General features: G+C 35.7%; 1 non-coding gene across 1 annotated transcript; it reads left to right on the top strand.

Moving 5' to 3' along the window:
* Positions 1–22,907: 22,907 nt before the first annotated feature.
* Positions 22,908–22,979, top strand: TRNAC-ACA (transfer RNA cysteine (anticodon ACA)). Its single transcript has one exon. It is a non-coding gene; the product is annotated as a tRNA-Cys (tRNA).
* The last annotated feature ends 532 nt before the right edge of the window (positions 22,980–23,511 follow it).

Raw genomic sequence — 23,511 nt, 5'->3', positions numbered from 1 at the left:
CAAAGATGGGCTCAATAAATGATAGAAATGGTAGGCACCTAACAGAACCAGAAGATATTAAGAAGAGGTGGCAAGAATACACAGAACTATACAAAAAAGATCACGACTCAGATAATCACGATGGTGTGATCACTCACCTAGAGCCAGACATCCTGGAATGTGAAGTCAAGTGGGCCTTAGTAAGCATCACTATGAAAAAAGCTAGTAGAGGTGATGGAATTCCAGTGGAGCTATTTCAAATCCTGAAAGATGATTCTGTGAAAGTGCTGCACTCAATAACCTAACAAATTCGGAAAACTCAGCAGTGGCCACAGGACTGGAAAAGGTCAGTTTTCATTTCAATCCCAAAGAAAGGCAATGCCAACGAATGCTCAAACTACCACACAATTGCACTCATCTCACATGCTCCAGTACTCTTGCCTGGAAATTTCCATGGATGGAGGAGCCTGGTAGGCTGCAGTCCATGGGATCACTGAGTTGGACACGACTGAGTGACTTCACTTTCACTTTTCACTTTCATGCATTTGAGAAGGAAATGTCATCTCACTCCATTTTTCTTGCCTGGAGAATCCCAGGGACGGGGAAACCTGGTGGGCTGCTGTCTATGGGGTCGCACAGAGTTGGACTCGACTGACGTGACTTAGCAGCAGCAGCAGCACATTGTAGTAAAGTAATGCTCAAAATTCTCCAAACCAGGCCTCAGCAATACGTGAACTGTGACCTACCAGATGTTCAAACTGGTTTTAGAAAAGGCAGAGGAACCAGAGATCAAACTGCCAACATCTGCTGGATCATGGAAAAAGCAAGAGAGTTCCAGAAAAACATCTATTTCTGCTTTATTGACAATGCCAAAGCGTTTGACTGTGTGGATCACAATAAACTGTGGAAAATTCTGAAAGAGATGAGAATACCAGACCACCTGAGCTGCCTCTTGAGAAACATGTATGTAGGTCATTAAGCAGCAGTTAAAACTAGACATGGAACAACAAACTAGTTCCAAATAGGAAAAGGAGTACATCAAGGCTGTATATTGTCACCCTGCTTATTTAACTTATATGCAGAGTACATCATGAGAAACGCTGGACTGGAAGAAGCACAAGCTGGAATCAAGATTTCCGGGAGAAATAGCAATAACCTCAGATATGTAGATGACACCACCCTTATGGCAGAAAGTGAAGAGGAACTAAAGAGCCTCTTGATGAAAGTGAAAGTGGAGAGTGAAAAAGTTGGCTTAAAGCTCAACATTCAGAAAACGAAGATCATAGCATCTGGTCCTATCACTTCATGGCAAACAGATGGGGAAAAAGTGGAAACAGTGTCAGACTTTATTTTTCTGGGCTCCAAAATCACTGCAGATGGTGATTGAAGCCATGAAATTAAAAGATGCTTCCTCCTTGGAAAGAAAGTTATGACAAACCTAGACAGCATATTCAAAAGCAGAGACATTACTTTGCCAACAAAGGTTCATCTAGTCAAGGCTATGGTTTTTCCAATGGTCATGTATGGATGTGAGAGTTGGACTATAAAGAAAACTGAGCACTGAAGAATTGATGCTTTTGAACTGTGGTGTTGGAGAAGACTCTTGAGAGTCCCTTGGACTGCAAGGAGATCTAACCAGTCCATCCTAAAGGAGATCAGTGTTGGGTGTTCATTGGAAGAACTGATGTTGAAGCTGAAACTCCAGTACTTTGGCCACCTCATGCAAAGAGTTGACTCCTTGGAAAAGACCCTGATGCTGGAAGGGATTGGGGGCAGGAGGAGAAGGGGACGACAGAGGATGAGATGGTTGGATGGCATCACCAACTTGATGGACATGGGTTTGGCTGGACTCTAGGAGTTGGTGATGGACAGGGAGGCCTGGCATGCTGTAGCACTTGGGGTCACAAAGAGTCAGACATGACTGAGTGACTGAACTGAACTGAATAGATACAAATATGATAGAAATGTTGTTATTTTTATTTAGTACCAAGTAAATATTTATGGTGATTTTTTTCTTTTCATGGAGAATTAGTTTAATCCCTGGTGGCTCAGTTGGTAAAGAGACAGCTTGCAATGCAAGAGACCTGGGTTCAATCCCTGCATTGGGAAGATACCCTGGAGAAGGACATGGTAACCTACTCCAGTATTCTTGCCTGGAGAATCCCATAGACAGAGATGCCTGGAAGGCTACAAGCCATAGGATAGCACAGATTTGGACATGACTGAAGCAACTTAGCATAAATGCAAGAGATAATTTAAAAGCATGACTATTATGCAGATTCACTGAAGAAATTCCCACTTCTGTCTAGTCAAATATATTTAGTAGTTCCATAAACTCTCATTAATCTCAAGTTCTTTGTGTACTTGTTAAAGCCCTGTATAGAGTAGCATTAAGTCTTGAATTTAAGGGATTTATACTGATCGTTTGCATAGAATATGGATTGAATCAAATATATTTACAAGTTGTTATGTTTCCCTGGTGACTCAATGGTAAAGAATCTACCTGATAATGCAGGAGACATGGGAGATGGGGCTTCAATTCTTGGGTTAGGAGGATCTCCTAGAGAAGGAAATGGCTACCCACTCCAGTATTCTTGCCTGGGAAATCCCATGGGCAGAGGAACCTGGAGGGCTACAGTCCCTCGAGTCACAAAGAGTCAGACACAACTTAGCAACCCAACAAGAGAAACAACAAATTGTTACAAAGAAAAAAAATCACATTGAATTTCCTCTTAGCATGTTACTTACACATACTTTTGCTCAATATTTTCAAATCTTGATGTTTCATGTACATAAAAACTTCATAAGACATAAAAACTTCATTTGAATTTCATGCTTGAGTTTGAGTGTGAAGACTAGTATTAATTACATGTTAAGCTGTGTGTATCCTAGTCTCAATGTGCCACCTACCTAAACATGTCATGAGCAGTCCTTTGATGGTTACAGAGCAAAACTATGTGGTAAAAAGACCATGTAGGAAACAAAACCAACTGGAACTCGAAATAGAAATTACAGTAATAAACATAACTAAATCATTTTTTGATCTCTTTGCTTGGGATGTTATCCAGTGAAGGCATATAACAACAAATGTAAATGTAGCATTGGGTACTAAGAAAGTATTCATGAAGATGTACAAAAATTGTATTTAATTACTTGAAGTTAAATGAGAAATACAAACAGAGATCAGCTTAAAGAGATATTTTTATTCAATATCACTCAAAAATACACACACACACAAAGTCATGTGTTCCAATGGTCAGTGTATTTTAAAAGCCAGCTACACATAATAGGCACTAGGTAGATAATAAGTACAGATACAGTTTAAAGCCTCAAAATTTCTTCAGTGAGTAATCAGAGGAGTTAAGGGGTAAGAAAAAGTCACAAATCCCAACAGGATTCAAAGGAAATTAAAACCTATTAGAATACAGAGTTGTTATAGAAGACTTACAGGCAGATTGTACTTATTTTATTATGAGGAATGATTACTGTTTGGAAAGATAAGGTGGAATCAAGAGCAATCTCTTTTCTTGATTTTATTTCCAAAAAAAAGAGCCAGAGGGATGGGATGAGGAGGCAGGTGGGAGGCGGGTTCAGGATGGGGAACACATATAAACCCATGGCTGATTCATATCAATGTATGGCAAAAACCACCACAATATAGTTAAGTAATTAGCCTCCAACTAAAATAAATAAATTAAAAAAAAAGAGCCATATACTCATTGGTTACTTCTAGAAACTTTTTATTAACAACATAGTTTGAAAATAATTATACCTTCCAAAAAAAAAAAAAAAAAACACTTTTCTCATGACCATTCTGCAAAAAAAAAAAAAAAAATGTGTATTCTGTTACAAGTTAATAGCAAAATATACTCATTCAATTGAGAACTTTTTGAGCGGCAGTTTGTTCTGGTCAAGGTATAGGTTTGTTAGCTGACAGAGCTAGTTTGAGTCCAAGCTTACTAGATATGAAACATCTTAGTTATGTACATCAGTTTTCTCATCTGTAACATGGATTGTTTGAAGTGTTAAATGACTCAGCGATATAAAACATTTAGTGCAACACTTGGCACATGGTAAAAATTAATACATCTAAGTTTAAACTATTTTTCTTATTATATCAGGAGAAAAAGCCTATCTTTTCCTATCATTAAGTGATTTAATGTTTAAATTCTTAATTATTTGGGTACTAATATTTCATACTAAATATGTAGCACATAATGTAAGCAGAGGGTTAAGAGGAAACTTTCCTAAATACTCTTCAGATTAGCTGAGTAAAATTAGAGTTGAAGCATATTAAATAAAATACCAAGTTTTGAATCATGAATACCTATAAGTACTGATACCAGCTTTCAATTTCCTTCTTTTGAAAAATAAAATAATCATAGGTACCATTGTAATGCAAATAAACCATCTTCATATGAAGAAATATTTTTATTTTATCTAGACATAATACATAAGAATGCCCAAAGACCAAAGGACAAAATATTGGTAGTTCCTTTAAATTTTCTTTTTTTTAAATAAAGTACTTTCTCTTTTAGTGATGATAGACAATTACATTGTGTCTACTGGGATAAGCCAAGATATCATTGTAATATCTTTTTAAAATTTACAATGTGTATTTTGCTATTTTCATAGAGCCTAATTTGTTTAAGGCAAGATACCACTGTTCTTGCTGTACCTAGACTAGTTCTTGGTACCTGGTAAGTGTTCAATGAATATTTGCAAAAGAATGAAAGTTCAAAGTAAACAACACTTTGAAAATGCTAAATCATGGGTTTTCACTTTCTAATTTAAATCATATTCCTGATAACCATTCAAAGATTAAAGCCTGAGGAATAGACAGGAGGGCAGTACTATCTCACAAAAAGGAACATGTCATAAACAGAGTTCTCTCTATAAAGTTTAAAGAACTCATTTTGATTGATGAGAAATTTTATGAAAAAGAGATGTTTCAGGAAACAAAGTGGTATCTCATTTATTTGATTCCACATCACACTAAAGTGTGGAAAATTCTGAAAGAGATGGGAATACCAGACCACCTGACCTGCCTCTTGAGAAATCTGTATGCAGGTCAGGAAGCAACAGTTAGAACTAGACATGGAACAACAGACTGGTTCCAAATAGGAAAAGGAGTATGTCAAGGCTGTATATTGTCACCCTGCTTATTTAACTTATATGCAGAGTACATCATGAGAAACACTGGGCTGGAAGAAGCACAAGCTGGAATCAAGATTGCCAGGCGAAATATCAATACCTCAGACATGCAGATGATGCCACCCTTATGGCAGAAAGTGAAGAGGAGTAAAAAGAGAGAAAGTAAAAAGCCTCTTGATGAAAGTGAATGAGGAGAGTGAAAAAGTTGGCTTAAAGCTCAACATTCAGAAAACTAAGACCATGGCATCTGGTCCCATCACTTCATGGGAAATAGATGGGGAAACAGTGGAAATAGTGTCAGACTTTATCTTTTTGGGCTCCAAAATCACTGCAGATGGTGACTGAAGCCATGAAATTAAAAGACGCTTACTCCTTGGAAGGAAAGTTAATGATCACATTACCTCCCGAAGGCCCTACCTCCAAATATTGTAACAGTGAGAATTAGATTTCTGCATATGAATTTGAGGCTGTGGGGTTGGAGGTGGATACAAATATTCAATCATATCAGAGGACCACTGGTGTTAATTTTTTTTTTTTGGTTTGGTTTTCTTTGTGTTTCCCCACCCACCCACCCCCCTACTTTGGAGGAAAGAATTTTAAAGGCAAATATTTAGAATAAATATACAAATTAAATTCATCTTTGAGCTATTCCTATTGAAAATGAGCATATCACAGGCTCTGTGACTTCCTTCAGGTAAACAAAAAGACTTTAAAAATGAGATATGGAACTTTTTTCTTCCTTTCACACTAACAAAATTCTGTTTTAAGTGGACTCAAGTGTTTCCTATAACACATTTTTGAATGCAATGATTTATGCTATTAATTTCCAAACCATGTTCCAAGGAACACTAGGATTCTATGAGGCATTTCCTTGATTTCCAAGGACAAAAGTATGATCACTATGTTTATGTTTAATTTATATCTGATCTGTCACCTGAGACTATCCCTGAATATTGCCACAGAACCTGAGCTTATAAAGCATAAGAAATTGCCCAGCAGGGTTTCCAAATTCCAGAAGCTTAAGAAGCATGATGCAGATGATGAAAGCTGGAAATATGAATTCTAACTTCATCTCTGCCACTTACTGTGCAATCTGAAATAACTAACTTTGTGATTTTTTTGTTTTTGTATTTATAAGTAAGCTGAGAGGAGTCCTTTGTCCTACTGTCATATATATAAAGTTTTTTTGACAATTATTAAGTAAATTATTATGTTTATTGAATGAATATTGACTAATAAATGATTGTAAAACACTTAGTAAATAGCAATCACTATGTAAACATATATAGAAGGAGAAGTGAGCATGTAAACATTATATGACAAGAAAAGGCATGTAAAATTCTGAGATGCTCTCAAATTTAATAATGAGTGGAAAAATGTGTATGGGAAACTTGATTTAATGCTTGCCTAAGTGAAACATTAAATAACATACTTTTTTTATATAACTTTATTTTGGGGGGCTCCAAAATCACTGCAGATGGTGACTGCAGCCATGAAAGTAAAAGACACTTACTCCTTGGAAGGAAAGTTATGACCAACCTAGACAGCATATTCAAAAGCAGAGATATTACTTTGCCAACAAAGGTCCATCTAGTCAAGGCTATGGTTTTTCCAGTAGTCTTGTATGGATGTAAGAGTTGGACTGTGAAGAAAGCTGAGCACCAAAGAATTGATGCTTTTGAACTGTAGTGTTGGAGAAGACTCTTGAGAGTCCCTTGGACTGCAAGGAGATCCAACCAGTCCATTCGGAAGGAGATCAGCCCTGGGATTTCTTTGGAAGGACTGATGCTAAAGCTGAAACTCCAGTACTTTGGCCACCTCATGCGAAGAGTTGACTCATTGGAAAAGACTCTGATGCTGGGAGGGATTGGGGGCAGGAGGAGAAGGGGACAACAGAGGATGAGATGGCTGGATGGCATCACTGACTCAATGGACGTGATTTTGAGTGAACTCCAGGAACTGGTGATTGGCAGGGAGGCCTGGCGTGGGACAATTCATGGAGTCGTAAAGAGTCAGACACGACTGAGCAACTGAACTGAACTGAACGAGATACAGCATATTTGACCTTCTAATGAATAATAATAATGTTAATGGTTATCATACCCTACATTTACATCATATATTTATTTTGCTGTGCTGGGAATACTTTCAGAACATTGATATTTTTCTTTTCTTGACATTCTTATGAGGTAAACAGTACCTGTAGCTCAGAAATAGATCTAAAATATAGACTAGATACAGTGGAGATTTGAACTTTGTGCTTAATTTTTATTCATGCATCATTTTCCTGTTAACTATATACTTTCCATAAGTAAATTGCCCTTGTATTTAGCATTTTGTATTGTATGTCCATATAGAGATTTCATGTGTGTGTGTGCTAAGTCACTTCAGTCGTGTCCAATTCTCTATGACTCCACGGACAGGCTCTTCTGTCCATAATATTCTCCAGACAAGAAGAGTGAAGTGGGTTGCCATTTCCTCGTCCATGGGATCTTCCTGACTCAGGGATCAAACCTGTGTCTTCTGCATCTCCTGCATTGGCAGTCAGGTTCTTTACCACTATGGCCACATGGGAAGCCCTCATTTAATAATATTTGAAACTCTCAAGTATTTATAAACTGATCAAGTTCATTAATTTTATTCAAAGTTAATGTCCTAAGTTCAAACTATGAATACTGAATATGACTTTAATCTATAAGCACTTACCAAAAGTGGATAAAAGTTAAGAAATTCATACTTAAAAACTAGACAGAGATTTTTGTGGGCTATTACAGAATAGAAAAATGTAGCAGTAGGTAACGCTGGTGCTTCAAGCCTTCTAGACTTCAGAACTGTGTGCTGCATGGTCACGTACTCCTTAAGAATAAAAGAACTTGAACCAAATCTATCGCTTAATGACCAAAAAGTGTAGGAAATTCCACTGCCCATAAAAATGATTTGATAAAAACTGTGGAGAAATACTCTTAAGAAAGACATATTAATAAAGCTGCTTTCTCAGAGAAATGAGATCAGTATTTTTCACACCTAGTCGCAACCCATTATTTGATTTGAAATCAATTTGGAATGGTATAATCAGTATTTTAAAAAGTAAAACAGAATATAATAAAGAATACTAGAGTACATGACATGAAACCTTGCATAATTTGTTTGGTGGTTTATTCTTCTGATATGCATATAGGTACATATATAATTGTGTATCAGGTTAAAAGTTGAAATTTTTTAAAGTTGAAATTTATATAAGTTGAAATTTTTATGCTGGTTCCTATCAAAAAACACTTGAAACATAGTGGACTTGAGTATGTAGAAAAAATTTCAACAAATCTGGAGAACCCAACTTCCTTTTTAGTAGAGATATCAATGACATTAAAATTATCATTAGAATTTTATTAAGATAAAATATAGTCCTAGTTGCCTTCATATACCTGGTTTTTCACTGAGAGCCAGGAGATCCTCAAGGACAGAACATTCACAAAAAGTGTAGGGTAGGGATGTAAAGAAAAAGAGAGCAAGAGGAAATAGATGAAAACATCAAACATATGACAAGCTCCCATTCACAATTAACCTATAAATTAAAATTTGAAGTACAAAATAAGAAGTAAAACTAAGAAACATTAAAAATACCAGATGTAAACTTATTCCAACCCAATCAAATAAGAGAAGAGTAAGAAATGACCTCAGAATAAGGATGCTGTAAAATAATGGTGCCCTGAGAAAACAGATTTCACTTCTTCCAATCTGAACTCCAATTAACTGTCTCTGTGACCCAGAAGCATATGAAGCAATGATCATCTAAATTGAAGAGAGATTCTGGCTTCCAGTGGGTTTCCAGCAGAAATATCTTAAGGAAGATTTGTTTTCTCCAGGTCTCCCTTCCCCTATTGCAGAGGGGAATTAGAAGTCAGTTTAGTGAGAGAAAAATATCCTAGGAAGACTTGGCATCTCTGAGGTATTTGGAGCAGTGAAGTGACATGTAAATGATCTGCATTCCCTTGTATCCTAGTCCAAGAAAGAGCTGGAAGGAAAGATGAGCCTTTCTTGCTGCTGAAGTTTGAAAAATAAAAAAACAAATTTGGAACTGGGGTTTTTGCTTCAGGCACCCATCACTATGGCCCAGCCTATGACGGTAGATAATGACTTGCCTGCCATCATTTAACATACTTTAAGGTCCTAACCCAAAAACAAAAACAAATCCTAACCCAAAACAAAACATCATTTAACGTACTTTAAGGTCCTAACCCTTAAATCCTAACCCAAAAACAAAGAGAAGAAAAAAAAGAAATTAAAAGAGAGAGAAAGAAGAGAATATGACTGTGAAAAAAGCTGCAGAGGAAAAGAAATAACATTTTGAACAAAACATCATAATATAAGCACTTTCTAGTGTTCGGGAAAAAAAAATTCAGAAAAATAATAACAGTAGAGGAATTTAAGGAAGAAAACAATCACTGCTGAGGCTTGATTTTGCAGCTTAGAAAAACATAAGTGATAATTATCTTGAAATACATAGCAGCACATAAAGACAACAGAATCAAAAGGCAAAGGATAATTTGAAGAGATTAGAGATATATTATACAAAAATGGGTATTCTAATGAAAAATAAAACAGATTTTAAAATGTAATATTTAAACAAATGGCAGAAAATATTTTCTTGAGTTGGAAAAAAAGGAAAAAGTGCAGATGGAAAAAATCAAGTTATTAGCTCTTGCATGAGAAAACACATTCACTCAAGCACTTGAATTCTTGACCTCTTTAGATATACAAAAATTTCTTATATGTTCCCAGAAAAGAAAAAGAACAGGTTATCATTTGGATTATAATAAAATTGGAATTGAACTTTTCATCTTTACCCCTGAAAACTAGATAGTGGAATGTCATCCACGAAACTCTAAAAGAAATGAACTGTAACACAAGAATCCTAGTCAATACATCATCTTTCTGCTAGAGTGAAATAAAGACATTTGTTGGGGATACATAAGATTAGAGAATAGATTTCAGTTATTTCTAACGAAGAACATTACTGAGATGGATACATAAAAGTCATTCACATTCTTTTTTTTTTTTTTTCCTACTTGAAACAAAACATAAAACTGATTTCACTTATGTCCCTTGTAGATAATAGTGTACAGACTACATAATTTTATCCAATGTTATTTATCAGAAAACTACTGGTGCCAACTATTTATTTCCCTCCTGGTTCTTACTTATAACAAGAACTGAAAGCTCTGGAATATGCAATGAACACCTTGGGACCAACTCTTTATTCTAAGAGTTAATCTTAAGATCCTGGTTTCCTGATGGCATTGTTGAATTCTGAACTTCCTACCACAGTATATTTTGTTGCTGCTAAGCTAAATCGCTTCAGTCATGTCTAACTCTGTGCAACCCCATAGACGGCAGCCCACCAGGCTCCCCCGTCCCTGGGATTCTCCAGGCAAGAACACTGGAGTGGGTTGCCATTTCCTTCTCCAATGCATGAAAGTGAGAAGTGAAAGTGAAGTCGCTTAGTCGTGTCCAACTCTTAGGGACCCCATGGACTGCAGCCCACCAGGCTCCTCCGTCCATGGGATTTTCCAGGCAAGAGTACTGGAGTGGGGTGCCATTGCCTTCTCCCGTATATTTTGTTACATGTGATGAAAAAGTTATTAATTATTTAAAACATATTTTAGGTTTTCTATTATTTATAGCCAAAGTACATTGTAAACTTGAGGCGATGTACAGTGTATCAAAGTGGAATTCTGCATGAAACAGAACTAATACATAAAATTAGCTAAGTGTAAGAGATAGGATATTTTAGGGAATGAGGATTCTGCCACTGCAGTCTGGAAAGGTGATGGGATGTTTATGGTGTTTGTTTTCCAGTGATGGGATGTTTATATCATTTGACATATGTTGTATTTGGAGGTGTAAATCAATACCTTGTGAGATAAATTATGTGATAATTTGAAAATGATTGTCAGGTTACTCAAAATAATGATCATCTTAGGGCAGTAGTTACGTTTGATTATAAAAGGCAAGGTATAGAACAGTGAAAACCATAAAAGTAAAGTAAGTTTTTATTAAATATCTAGTCTCCATATTAATGGTGATTTCACAGGTGTTTTAACATCTTAAATAAAAACTTCAATAAGATAATATAAAGAGTTACGTTGTTAGACATAAGAATGGGATATCTTATCCAGTACCAAAATTTTCTAATAATTTAGTGATTTAGTTCACTAGCATAAAAAAGGAGAAGAAAACCAAATACTCTTCAACTGGTGAATTGACAGACAAATTAGGGCATATTTATATAATAGAATGCTATTCATCAATAAAAGAAGCAAGAAATATTGATAAATGAAAAAAAGAAAACTAGATTATTGTCCAAAGTGTTATAAGGGAAAGCAGTCGGACTTAAATGGTTATAAAGCATATATGACTCCAATTAAATGATAAAATATTGTTCAAGGCAAATATCTTTTTGGAAGAGATAAAACTATAGGAAAGAAAAACTATCAGCGGTTACAAGGGGCTGAATGTTATGAAGGGTATTGACAGCACAGTACCAGAACAAGGGAATTCTTGGAGTTAATAGTGTCATATATTGACCTGTGTTCTACACAGAACTCATATGTTGAAGTCCTAACTCTCAGGGCCACAGAATATGACTTTATTTGAAGATAAGGTCTTTACAGAGGAAATCAGGTTAATATAAGTTCATTTTAGTGGGTTCCAATCCAATATGACTGATGTCAAGGAAATGAAGTGAAAGTCGCTCAGTCATCCATGGGACGACTATGTAGTCCATGGGATTCTACAGGCAAGAATACTGGAGTGAATAGCCATTCCTTTCTCCAGGGGATCTTCCCAACCCAAGGACTGAACCAGAGCCTCCTGCATTGCAGGCTGACTCTTTATCAGCTGAGCTACCAGGGAAGCCCAATATGACAGATGTCCTGATGAAAATATGGAAATTTTTATAGACAGGCCTGGACAAGTGTGATGTGAAGAGACACAGGAAGATGGCCATTTGAAACTCAAGGACAGAGGCCTAAAACAGATGCTTCTTACACAATCCTCAGAAGGAATTGACCTGTTGACACCTTGATATTGGACTTCTAGCCTCAAGAATTATGAGATAATAAATTTTGTATTTTAGGACACCTAGTTCATGGTCCTTTTTTACAGTAGCTGTAGCGAACTAACACAGTGAGACTATGCTCTATCTTGATTCTGGCAGTGTTTACATGATTGTTTACATTTGATAGAATTCATAGAACTGTACAACAAAAATAAGTTTTACTATATGTGGGTAAAAAGGTAGATAATTTTTAGAAGAAAAGTCATTTTATGTTTTCTCAAAAATGTAGCTTTGTAAAATAAAAAAAGACAGGAGGTTAAAACAATTCACAAAGGAGATATGCAAATGGCTACTAATCACATGAAAAAATGCTCAACATCATTAGTCATCAGCAAAACCGCAAAAAAAAAATCTCTGCATGCCCCATTATAGCATTTAAAATAAAAAATATTCATGATATCAAAGTACTGGTGAGGTTGTGGAGTAATTGAATTGTTAATATTGCTCATGGGAATGTAAATCGGTACAACCAATTTGCAAAAGAGTTTGAACAGAGAGAGGGAGAGAATAAAAAAGATCCAGAGACATGCAGAGAATACAGATAAACATGTTCATGAAAAGAAACTACCACAACTACTGCTGGGGGAAAACAACAGCAAAACTGTAGATGTAATTCTAAGAACTCACTCATGACCAGGAGGATCAGTTCTGGATCTTAACAGATAGAGTAGAAAACCACTTAATACAAAGCACATGGTTAAATACATTAAAACCACTTAATTCAAGTACTTGGTTACAGTACTCAGCAGTGTTTTGTCTCAGTAATCAGAGCGAATTAATCGTAGATTAAGGCTGTTCTAGACTCTCCTGAGAAAATGCATAAGCAAGAATCAAAAGTATAAAACTGTTTCTAACAAATTTAACTGTTCCCTAGGGGAAAAGAAACAACTTAAAAATATCTATAGGAGTACCAAAAATATTCAGCAGAATCCAAGGTACAATTTATAATGGCTCACATTCAGTAAAAAATTACTATTCATGCAAAGAAGCTGAAAAAATGAGGCATAATGAGGAGATAAATGCACTAATCAAAACTGATTTGGAATTTATACAAATGAGGACATTAATAGACAAAAAAACTAAAATAGTTATAAATATGTTTCTAGTAAATTGAAAATGATAGTGAAAAGATTGAGCATGTTAAGTAGAGACATTGGAAGATATTTTGAAATAGCCAAAATCCCCTTCTGTAGATGAGAATTGCAGTTTCTGGCATGAGAAGTATACTAGATGGGACTACTAGCAGGTTCAATAAAAAATTAAAGATCTGTGAGAAACCAACAAGATAAATGAAACAGAATGGGAAAAAAAATTTCTCCAAAATAAAAACAAGGAATTTATGATGAATTCACATCTGTGAATATGTGGTATTAAAATATATGAAGTGAAAATAAAAGAATTGCTAGAAGAAATAGATAATTCCATAGTTTAAGTAGGGATTTAAACAAATCCTTGTTCAATAATTAATAGAACAGTAGAGAAAAAAACAATAAGAGCATAGAAGACTTGAATGACATTACCAACCAAATCAATCTACTTGAGGTTTATGGGAAATTCTATCCAACAGCAGGTTTTCTTCTCCACTTTTCCCAACATATTAATTTATATACACATAAAACATTTACCAAGATTGACCATCTTCTTGGCCATAAAACAAGCCTCTATAAATTTAAAGGAATGCTAAACATATAAAGTATATTGTCTGAGAAAAGAATGGAATTAAATTAGAAATTAATACTGCAAGATATCTGGAAATCAATAACAGAAGATCTCTGGAAAGTCCCAACTTATTAAGGTTTCAGCATTTAAAATAAATGTAAAGGATCTGTGTTTTTGTATAGAAGAATCACATGGACAGAAGAGCCTGATGGGCTACAGTCCATAGAGTCATAAAGAGTCAGACATGAATGAAGTGACTTAGCATGCATATACACATTAACAACCAAGAACCAGAAATTAAAATTTTAATAAGATATTATTTGTAATACTATCAAAAATGAAGTATTTAGTGATAAAACTGATAGGACAATATTGCTAAAATATTAATTTTATTGAAATCAATTTATATATTCATACTGTAAAAATTATTACACTGAATCTAAAATGTATTCAAAAATGAAAAACAGTCAAAACAACTTTGAAGAACAGAGACAAACCTGGATTTCAAGAATTTCTATAAAACTAAGCCAGATTGCAATCATAGAATTTAAAGAGACAAGTAGATCAATGAAACAGGTTTGAGGGTCTAGAAATGGATCCATACATACCTGATGATTTGATTTTTGACAAAGGTACTCTGATGGTTAATTTTATGTGTCAAGCTGGCAGGAACACAGGATACCAAGATATTTGATCAAACATTATTAAGTGCTTTTGTTAAAGTGTTTTGTATGAAATTAACATTTAAATCTGTGGACTTTGAGTAAAGCAGCAGCTGTTGCTGCTAAGTCACTTCAGTCGTGTACGACTCTGTGCGACTCTAGAGACGACAGCCCACCAGGCTCCCCTGTCCCTGGGATTCTCCAGGCAAGAACACTGGAGTGGGTTGCCATTTCCTTCTCCAGTGCATGAAAGTGAAAAGTGAAAGTGAAGTCGCTCAGTCGTGTCCAACTCCTAGCGACCTCATGGACTGCAGCCTACCAGGCTCCTCCATCCATGGGATTTTCCAGGCAAGAGTACTGGAGTGGGGTGCCATTGCCTTCTCCAGAGTAAAGCAGATCGCCCTCCATAATGTGGGTGGGTCTCATGAAATTAGCTGAAGGCCTGAACAGAACAAACAAATCAGCCTCCCCCAAGCAAGAGGGAATTCTATGGCACACCAGTTGACTTGAATTGGAACGTCTGTTTTCCTGGTTCTTGGGCCTGCTCACCTACCCTGAAGGTTTTGAACTCTGCAACCTCATTAAGCTAGTGAGCCAATTTCTTATAATAAAGCTCTTCCTATCTATATATGCTCATCTTATTGATACTTTTTCTCTGGAGAACCCTGAGTAATATAGGTGCTAAGATATTCAGAGGAGAAAGAATAATCTTTTCAATAGATGATGCTAGAATAATTAAACATTCAATAAAATTATATTTGATTTAAACTTTGCACTCTACATTAGCATTAACTAAAATATATCATAGCCTAATTGCAAAAACTAAAACTAGAAAACTGCTGAAAAAAATAGGACAAATTCTTTATAACTTGAGTTAGGCGAGACATATGACAAAAGAAAGAAAAAACAAATTGAATTTTATTAAAATAAGGCTGTACATTCTGCATGATATACTGTTGTGAAAAGACAATCCACCAACTTGGTAAAATACTAAAAAGCACATAATTTGGTTAAGGATTTCTATTGAGAATATATAAAGAACATTTAAGAATCAATTTTATAAGACAACAGCAAAATATGGACAAAACATTTTAACAATTCATCAAGTAAGATATCTGGATGGCATATGAAAATATATGAAAAATAATTTATCATTAGGGAATTATAACTACAATGACATATTATTACATATCTTTTAATATATTTAAAATGAAAAGTACTAACAGTGTCAAATGTTAGCAAGTATGTAAAACAAATGTGGAATGTAAAATGCTATAGCACCTTGTAAACAATTGGTTATTTTCTTTAAAAAATTAAACATGTAATTAATATATGACCTAAACAGTCTACTTCTGTTTCCACACAAGGGAATAAAAAGCATATGTTCATAAAAAGATTTTCACATAAATATTCATTCTTTCAACCAAAAATTGGAAACAATCCACTTATACCTCAAAAGTTGAATAGATAAATAATTTGTGACACTAATTATAGTGACATAAAAGCAAAGCAGTGGTTGCCTGAAGATGATGAGCTGGGGATATTGGATAGAGGGGTACCAAAGAGACACAAGAAAACTTTTGAGAGTAATGGGTATGTGTTTGTTATCTTAATTTTGGATTCTGGTGATAGTTTTATAAGTGTATACCACTCAAAATATAACCATCTTATACTTTAAATATGTGTGATTTATCAATTACACTTTAATAATCTGTGAAGGAAAGAAAAATGAGCAAATTATTTTTCCTGGTTAAGAGAACCAACATGTTTTGACATGTAATTTTATATTCAGAACACAATTCATATGTATTTATGTGACTTTGCTTCCCTGGTGGCTCAGATGGTAAAGCGTCTGCCTGCAGAGCAGTAGACCTGTGTTCGATCCCTGGGATGGGAAGATACCCTGGAAAAGGAAATGGCAACGCACTCTAGTACTCTTGCTTGGAAAAATCCCATGGACAGAGGAGCTTGGTAGGCTACAGTATATGGGTCGCAAAGAGTCGGACATGACTGAGCAACTTCACTTCACTTACTTATGTGACTTTATTGGGAAGGGGTACCTGCCTGAAAGCAGCAGGGTAAGGAAATCCAAGAGAACTACTATACCACATGGCCCACAGTCTCAGGTTTTAGGGTAATGGAGTTATCTTTCTGGGTAGTCTCTTGCCTGTCTTGGCACCTTGCCATATTTGGTCTGACTCAGGCTGCTTCCTGGTGGCACATGCATCTCTCAACCAAGATGGATTCCAATATAAAGATTTCTGGGAGGTTGGTAGAACATATTATGGGCCAGTGTCTTCTCCCTCCTTTTGAATTCTGTGTTCCTTATCTGGACCTCATGTTGTAAAAGTAATCATATAAGCACTTATTATCCTGCCTGGCCAAGGTGAGTGATTTCAGTCAACAATTGCCTAACATAATTATCTGAAGTCAGTATTTATCATTATGTTGTTTCATAGTGATGGATGCAAAATGTAGAAATCAGATAGTAAAAATGTCTAGATAACCACTTAGTCCAAGCACATACATAGTCAAAGATAGTTGCAATTCAAATGTGGCTTTGTTGTTGTCAATGGGCAATTATTGAGAATTCATTGCCTGTCTTTCAATAAAATTGAAACTGGAAATCATCTATTACAATGATGAAAGTTTCTCCTTAGTTTGAAATCTAAAAGATTACAAGAGCTACCTAATAAGTTAGACTGAACCTATGATGAGAAAACATCAGAATCAAAAGATAAAAAAATACATATATAGCTAATTAAGGTTCTAGCCATGTAGTTGAAACAGCTGAATGTTTGACAGGTGTATTTTTATTTATGATTTATAGTTCTCTGTTACTCACTTTTGTTAAAAAAGTTCAGTGTATCCAAGATAGTTAGGAAATTAAGTATTTTGGATCTGCATACAGAAGAAACATGGGTCAATAATATTCTCATTGATTTCAAATGGCTTTACATTTTCATTTCAGAAGTTTTAATAAATTGGCAACTGACTGATCAAAATGATTAAAGCAGTATTTCATTTGGATAAGAGAATAATTTGATCCAAGTTTAAGAAAAATCACAATGCTAAGCAGTGCTTCTCAAACTGTAACGTGCATATGAATTAGCTAGATAGTTTGTTAAAATGCATATTCTTATTTGGTAAGTCAGAAGCGGGGCTTGAAACACGACATTTGTAATCAGTTTCAAATTGGGTATATTAACTTCGTATTACAGCTCTACCAAACTCCCACAAACACAGTGGTTAAAAGCAATATACTTTTATTTTACAGCTGCAGAGATCAGAAGTCAAAATCAGTGCCAGAGAGTAAAAAAAAAATGTTTGAAGGTCTGCCTTGCCTTCTGAAGGTTTTAGATGTATACCTGTTCACTTGCCTTTTTCAGCTTCTATTTCTATTATTTCACTTATGACCTTACATCACATCTATATCTACTCCCACAGTCACATTCCCTTCTCTGACTCATATAGCCTTGCCCCCCTCTTATAAGAGGCATCCCTGTGATTACACTGGGCAGACTGGGATAATCCAGTATCTTAATATAGTAACATTTGCAAAATTTCCTTTTCCATTTCATATAATGTACTCACAGATTCTGGAGATTAAACATGGATATCTTTGGAGCTTCACTTTCATTATAGTGGACAGGAATGCAAAAGTAGGAAGTCAAGAAATACCTGGAGTAACAGGCAAATTTGGCCTTGGAGTACAGAATGAAGTAGGGCAAAGGCTAATAGAGTTTTGCCAAGAGAATGCACTGGTCATAAGAAACATCCTCTGCCAACAACACAAGAGAAGACTCTATACATGGACATCACCAGATGGTCAAACCAAAATCAGATTGATTATATTCTTTGCAGCCAAAGATGGAGAAGCTCTATACAGTCAGCAAAAACAAGACCAGGAGCTGACTGTGGCTCAGATCATGAACTCCTTATTGCCAAATTCGGACTTAAATTGAAGAAAGTAGGAAAAAACCACTAGACCATACAGGTATGACCTAAATCAAATCGCTTATGATTATACAGTGGAAATGAGAAATAGATTTAAGGAACTAGATGTGACAGACAGAGTGCCTGATGAACTATGGACAGGGGTTTGTGACATAGTACAGGAGACAGGGATCAAGACCATCCCCAAAAAACAGAAATGCAAAAAACCAAAATGGCTGTCTGAGGAGGCCTTACAAATAGCTGTGAAAGGAAGAGAAGCGACAAGCAAAGGAGAAAAGGATCGATATTCCCATTTGAATGCAGAGTTCCAAAGAATAGCAAAGAGAGATAAGAAAGCATTCCTCAGCTATCAATGCAAAAAAAAAATAAAGGAAAACAATAGAATAGGAAAGACTAGAGATCTCTTCAAGATAATTGGAAATACAAAGGGAATATTTCATGCAAAGATGGGCTCAATGAAGGACAGAAATGGTATGGACCTAACAGAAGCAGAAGATATTAAGAAGAGGTGGCAAGAATACACAGAAGAACTATCCAAAAAGATCTTTATGACCCAGATAATCACGATGGTATGATCACTCACCTAGAGACAGACATCCTGGAATGTGAAGTCAAGTGGGCCTTGGGGGGAATATCACTACGAACAAAGCTAATGGAGATGATGGAATTCCAGTTGAGCTATTTCAAATCCTAAAAGATGATGCTGTGAAAGTGTTCCACTCAATATGTCAGCAAATTTGGAAAACTCAGCAGTGGACATAGGACTGGAAAATATCAGTTTTCATTCCAACCCCAAAGAAAGGCAATGCCAAAAACTGATGTTCAAAATTCTCCAAGCCAGGCTTCAGAACTGTGAACTTCCAGATGTTCAAGCTGGTTTTAGAAAAGGCAGAGGAACCAGAGATGAAATTGCCAACATTTGCTGGATCATGGAAAAAGCAAGAGAGTTCCAGAAAAACATCTATTTCTGCTTTATTGACTATGCCAAAACCTTTGACTGTGTGGATCACAATAAACTGGAAAATTCTTCAAGAGTTGGGAATACCAGACCACCTGACCTGCCTTTTGAGAAACCTGTATACAGGTCACGAAGCAACAGTTAGAACTGGACGTGGAAAAACAGACTGTTTCCAAATAGAAAAAGGAGTACGTCAAGGCTGTATATTGTCACCCTGCTTATTTAACTATTATGCAGAGTACACCATGAGAAATGCTGGGCTGGAGGAAGCACAAGCTGGAATCAAGATTGCTGGAAGAAATATCAATAACCTCAGATATGCAGATGACACCACCCTTATGGCAGAAAATGAATAATAACTAAAGAGCCTCTTGATGAAAGTGAAAGAGGAGAGTGAAAAAGTTGGCTTAAAGTTCAACATTCAGGAAACTAAGATCATGGCATCAGTCCCATCACTTCATGTCAAAAAGATAGGGAAACAGTGGCTGACTTTATTTTGGGGGGCTCCAAAATCACTGCAGATGGTGATTGTAGCCATGAAATTAAAAGACACTTACTCAATGGAAGAAAAGTTATGACCAACTTAGCATATTAAAAAGCAGAGACATTACTTTGTCAAAAAAAGGTCTGTCTAGTCAAATCTATGGTTTTCCCAGTAGTCAAGTATGGATGTGAGAGTTGGGCTATAAAGAAAGCTGAGCACAGAAGAATTGATGCTTTTGAACTGTAGTGTTGGAGAAGACTCTTGAGAGTTCCCTTGGACTGCAAGGAGATCCAACCAGTCCATTCTAAAGGAGATCAGTCCTGGGTGTTCATTGGAAGGACTGATGTTGAAGCTGAAACTACAATACTTTGGCCACCTGATGCAAAGAGATGATTGATTTGAAAAGGCCCTCATGCTAGGAGGGATTGGGGGCAGGAGGAGAAGGGGACGACAGAGGATGAGATGGTTGGATGGCATCACTAACTCAATGGACATGAGTTTGGGTAAACTCCTGGAGTTGGTAATGGACAGGGACGCCTGGCATGCTGCAGTTCATGGGGTTGCAAACAGTCGGACATGACTGAGCTACTGAACTGAAGTGAACTGAACCACTAGTTGATTTTGAGGTCACTAGTCCATGAGCAAAATTTTGAGAAAAAAAGGCTCTATAACAAAATAGAGTCCAAAGAATGACAACTTCACAAAATATTTGATGGTAATTATATTCCTTGGATATTGTGTTTCCAAACTAAGAAATTTTAAAAGTCCTTCTGTTAAAAATGTCTTTGTGTGCAGAAAAGAGAGTGAGAGAAGGATGTGAAGAGAGAAGGAAAGGCGTGGGGAGACAGAGAGAGTGAAAGAACAAGAGAACTACAAAAATGCATACTGTAGATTCATACATAGGGACTTTGGTAGTTATCACTGCATCTAATCAATTAAAAACCTGGAAAGGCTGTAAAATTAATTCTTACTGGATCCAAAAGAGAGAGGAAGATGTAAGGCAAATGTGCCCCCAAAAACAAAGACAGTCAGGTGAGTGTAGGTCATCAAGACTTAGCAGAGCAAAGATGCACCAACAGAAATTGCTGAGAACCAATGCTGGGGTAGGAAAGTCTAAAGTGTAATAGACAAATTTCTGGAGGCTCAGTTGTGTCAACTATGAGAATTAAAATCTCAGAGAGAGTTTGGGAGGACCACAAAATACCATTATAATTACTTCCAAGTGTCCATCAGGTTCCCATAGCAAATATCTGAGGAAATCCCTGGGCACTCTGGCAGGGAGAAGAAAAAATAAGCCATTTTAATATACACCAGAGTATATTTAAAATATAGTGTTCTTCTTAACAACACCTGTTACCAAAAAAAACAAAAAACAAAAACAAAAACTATTAACCCAAGGTTAAGCTAAAGTATTATCAGAGCCTAACTAAAGTGAGGAAGGGAAATATTCAACTCTGGTCAACTCAAGCCATCCTGTATCACCTAAGCATGGGGCAAAGATGAGACATATGAACTTATGAAGTTCACAGTCCAGAGCAATAGGTTTACTAAATGTTTGAGACATAAACATAGAACTAGAAACAAAATTAGAAGAAAATAATGAGTCCAAGAAAGAAAGAATCCAAGTTGGTTTGAAACTATATACCAACACTTCCAGGAATCTTAAGGAATTCTTCTGTTGTCTCTACCACATATCTTCCATTTTACTGAAGATATGTCTCTTCTTTTTGACTGTTGGGAACTTACTTGAATGATTCAAGGCCCTGTTGACAAGTTTTAGTTGGGCCTCCTAAATTTTTACTGTGTATGCAGATTGATATTCAGCCAAAGACTCTAGGGAAAAATTAAACAGATTTCTAGCACTCTTTCTCTGTCTCTATATGATCCTTGGTAGTCTGACGAGCAAAATCTAGATACCTCCAAACTATTTCCAAACTATGATCTGTTTCTCCTCAAGCACCGAAATTGCCATATTTTGTTGGATTACTTTCCCTTCGTTGTGGTCCGGAAATTGACCCTAGGCAGAAAGCTGAGGAGATTGTAGAGCTTTCCACCTTAGTTTCCTTTGTTTCAGAAATCAGAGTCCTGTTCTGTCTTTGTCTAATATTTGAAGAAACTTATTTTATGTATTTTGTCCATGTGTCCATTTGTTTATAACTGGAGATAATGCTGGGCTGTATTGCTTCCTCATGGTAAAAGAGATATTTCAAATGCAGTTTTTAAATAAATTATTTTTAAAGAAAGAATTTGTCTTTTTAGATAAAATAAATCCAATGTAGAAGTTATAATTTCCAACTAATGCAGCTTTCATCATATATTAATCCTAGTAAATAACCAAAAGGGTTTTATTTTTTTAAATAAAAAAATTTATCTCTTAGTTTATTTCAAGAGACGGATTGAAACATTAATTGGAGGGATATATTTTCTTCAATATAAAACCATAAATTGGCAATTAACTTTGTAAAAACATCTTCTGCTAACATTGAACAGATATAATCATGCAGATCCATTTATGCATAACTTCTGAAGTCAAAATACAGGAATACCAATACTGGCCAAAAAATGAGATATACTGAAGCCTTCAAATTTTACTCTTTTAACTTTTAATTTTAATTGTAGTAAACAATAATAAGGGATGTTAAAAATCTAAATAAGTTTGCATCATCTATCTATTATCACTAATTAAGACATGTATTTTATAAAATTCTGGGAAATATGCCTGATACATATATATAATGGCATATGATGATATATCTTTTATTCTTGAAAAAATATATGAATGATAAAACATTATATAGGAATTCTGTCTCAAATTCATCCATCAGCTGGACATTGCAAATATAAATGCCACTATTTTGTTATTTGAGAAAATAATAATAACCTTAAAAAGATTTTAAAGAGACACAATCATCATAGGTTTAGAATAGAATTACGACTTCCCTGGTGGCTCAGACGGTAAAGCATCTGCCTACAATGCGGGAGACCCAGGTTCGATCCCTGGGTAGGGAAGATCCCTGGGTAGGGAAGATCCCCTGGTGAAGGAAATGGCAACCCACTCCAGTACTCTTGCCTGGAGAAATCCATGGATGGAGGAGCCTGGTGGGCTACAGTCCATGGGCCTGCAAAGAGTCGGACACGACTGAGCGACTTCACTTTCACTTTTAGAATAGAATTAGTATTGATCTCTGAGAACGGTCAATCATAATTCTGGCCTTTCTTTCAACTTTTGACTCATTCCATTGATATGTTATCAGCTATGGAGCTAGAAATATTAAGAAGATTCAAAAATATCAATGATGTATTACCTGGGAGATTATATCTGTAGATATGTTAGACATTCAGTGTTTCTTCATTAACAACAAAAAAAAGTTTTTAGAAATCCTTTGTTTTATTTAGTGGTGTCACTGTGTTGTTATTGCTGTTTTATTGAATTCTTTGAAACAAAGAATTGTTTCTTCCCCCTGCAAAAAAAAGCCTCAGTGATGGATTAGTTGTAAGAGCTGTGGAGGAGGGAAGAAAAGTATAATTACCACACATCCAT

Source organism: Bos taurus, chromosome 3 (genome assembly GCF_002263795.3).
Source record: "Bos taurus isolate L1 Dominette 01449 registration number 42190680 breed Hereford chromosome 3, ARS-UCD2.0, whole genome shotgun sequence".
Taxonomy (NCBI): Eukaryota; Metazoa; Chordata; class Mammalia; order Artiodactyla; family Bovidae; genus Bos; species Bos taurus.
This window is presented reverse-complemented; position numbering and strand designations above follow the sequence as displayed.